Source organism: Musca autumnalis, unplaced genomic scaffold (genome assembly GCF_047663935.1).
Source record: "Musca autumnalis isolate F117 unplaced genomic scaffold, ASM4766393v1 scaffold_1, whole genome shotgun sequence".
NCBI lineage: Eukaryota > Metazoa > Arthropoda > Insecta > Diptera > Muscidae > Musca > Musca autumnalis.
In genome coordinates, this window is record NW_027411644.1 from 101,952,244 (window position 1) to 101,955,442 (window position 3,199).

The window sequence follows — 3,199 nt, forward strand, 5'->3', positions numbered from 1 at the left end:
TAATTCTTTGTTTTATCTCACTTTTGCATAGAAAGCATTAAAAATGTATAAAAATCCCATAAGTCCACCGCTACTAATTTTTGCTTCAAAAACAGCCCAAATTACCTATAGTGCACTGAAGAGACTAAAATTTCGTCTAGCAATGTATAAAAATGGATCCAAGATCGATTAAGGTACTGGCGTTGGTGTCTGCTGCGAAAATCTAGTCATATATACGCCTAACTATGGCTGCTGCGTCTTTCAAGCAGAGATTGTAGCTATCATAAAAGCAGCAGAGTTAGTTGATGCACCAAACACAAAACAGCGCAGACATTTTTGTAAAATTTGGAAAATGTGACGCAATTTGATTTAAAAAAATTTCTAAATATATTGAAATCGCAGTGGTGTAGAGAATCATATTGTCGACTTCGGCCGACTTTAATCCTTTCCGTACTGGTTAATAATAATTTAAGGAAAAGTGAATTTGAATTTTTATTTATAATGTACTTTTTCATTGCAAGATTATTTTCCATTTCACTGTGCATTATCTCATTTACTCTCACCTTTACGTAGATCATAATACGAAATACATTTGAATACCAACTTGCTTACAAACATACATGCTAGATACATCACCCGTTAGTTATTTATTAGCTATTTGTATTCTACAAATGTCATTATAGCTTCAGTTCGCTTTATAACCTAAACACAAAAGGTTCGTTCGGTTCGGGTGCCGTTTCCCTAAAACCGAAAAGTCTTAGCATGTCAGAAACCACTGTTGCCGTTCCAGCATGGATACGTTCAGAACTTTTCGATAAAATACTTCGTGAAAATGTGAAAGGATTTCTAAGAATAGACAATTTTAAGGTGTGCCCAGCCTTGGCACCTGGTGAAAATTATGCCACAGTTATGTTAAAAGTTCACATCGATTGTCTATTGCAAACGGGTAAAGTAGAGAAGATTACATTCATGTTAAAAGTTCCTCATGATAATGACTTGTATCGCAATGAATTAAGCAAATGGGATATGTTTACCACGGAATCTGAAATGTATAAGGAAATTGTGCCGGAATTTGAAAAACTTTATCGCCTCAAAGGTCTTGAAATTCACTTTGGTGCCAAGGCCTATGGCTTGCCAGTAACGGAGGAATATATTCTCTTAGAAGATCTTACACGACGTGGTTTCCGTAATGTTAAGCGTCAGAATTGTTTAGACTTGGAACATTGTTATGGTGCTCTAAAAAACTAGCCCAATTCCATGCAGCCTCAGCAGTTTGGGTGGAACAAAATGGCCAATTTCCAAAATTACATCGTGGCATGTTAAGGAAGGAGGGTATGGGTTTAATGAAGCCCATTCTAATTACTGGATTAGAACACATTTTAAAGGCACTGAAGCATTTAAAACATTCAGACACATATGCTACAAAGCTACAACATTTCGGCGAACACATTGAAGAAGCTATGCTACAGGAAGTTGAAAAGGATGAGCATGATTTCTTTGTACTAAATCATGGCGATTGTTGGGCCAATAATATCATGTTTCAATATAACGAGCTGGGAAAATTAAAGGAAACGTATTTTGTTGATCTTCAGCTACCTGCATATGGAACACCAGCTCAAGATTTGTTGTATTTCATCGTTTCATCAGTTCATTTAGATTTAAAAGTAAACCGTTTTGATGAATTGATTTGCTTTTATTATGAAAATTTAATACAACATCTGAAAATTTTGGATTACAAAAAGCCCCTACCTCGTTTGCGTGATTTACATCAAATGTTAATAAAAGGCAGTATTTTTGGTAGGTCTTTGTTATCGCAGCAAGCTTGCAAATATATTTTGCAATTAATAATATTTCTCATATGTACTTTCAGGTGTAATTGCAATGCTCGTTACCATGGCAGCGGTTTTGTGCGAAACTACAAGTGAAGCTTCCATAGACAATTTAGCCCACGATTCACCAGAGAGCCAAAAGTTTAAAGAGCTACTCTATAACAATGAACGTTTTCTCCAGCATGTGGAGGCTGTTCTACCTTGGTTGTTTAACCGGGGGGCATTTGATATTTGAGTTCTAAGTAAATAAATAGCTGCTGTAATTAAATTATTACGTAATAGAAACGTAACGAAATTATTATTACAACATAGAGAATTGAATTGTTTGATGCAGGGTTTCGGAGTCGAGGTATTTTTGACTCGACTCCGACTCCAGACGAGTTTTTTTTCATGACTCCGACTCCGAGAGTGACTTCCTATACCACTAAAAATGTGTAAACTGTGCACAAACTTTTAACTTTTTCCTATATTTTGGCCTATACATATAGGTTAATGTGTTAGTTTTTCTTTACATATTCATTAGAAAGGGCATTCATTCGAATACATTCGAACATATCAATATTGTTTCTGCCGAATCTTACATTGAAAAATAGCAAAGTTAGAAAGTTTTTGTCGGTTTTCCTTTTTTGCACGAGTATATTCTGGAAGAAATTTTTCCGCGTGAGAAAATCTTTAAGCTTTCAAAATATGTGAAAATTAAGGGACAATACACATCACAAGGACTACATGCAATAAGAAGTATAAGCAATTCATGACCAAGTTTCCAACTGGATGTAAGCCAGTTGTAAAGCTCAATAAAAGCCATTTTTCATGATTTTTTCCGAGAAAACTACGTAACCTTTTGGCAGATTTTTTTCTTGATCTGTAAGTGAAAAATATTACGAAATTACAGAACATTTGATCCATAGACCGAACTAAGAAAAGATCTCCATTCCTCTCTGTTTTTCGCTTGACTTTTTGGAATACCGCGCCTTTCCATTTCTTCATCCACTTGTTTGCTCCATCGAAGCTTAGGCCTGCCGATTCTGCGTGCACCGCCATGGGGCATGTATTCATACGCCTTTTTAGCGGGTTCATCATCGCTCATTCTCATGATATGGCCTAGCCAACGCAATCGTTGCATCTCGATACGTTTAACTATATTCATGTCTTTGTATAGCTTATATAGCTCGTGGTTCATACGACGTCGATATTCACGCAAATCGGTCCGTATATCTTTCGAAGAATTTTCCTCTCAAACACACCAAGCACTGCCTTATCTGCTTGCGCAAGTACCCATGCTTCGGAGCCATACATTAGCACGGGTAGTATCAGCGTTTTGTATAGTGTTATTTTTGTTTGACGAGATGTGGCTTTGTTTTTAAATTGCTTACATAGACCATAGTAGCATC

General features: G+C 36.2%; 1 pseudogene; it reads left to right on the forward strand.

Annotated features, from left to right (window-relative positions):
* The first annotated feature begins 666 nt into the window (after positions 1-666).
* Positions 667-2,093, forward strand: LOC141403789 (uncharacterized; annotated as a pseudogene).
* Positions 2,094-3,199: the final 1,106 nt, after the last annotated feature.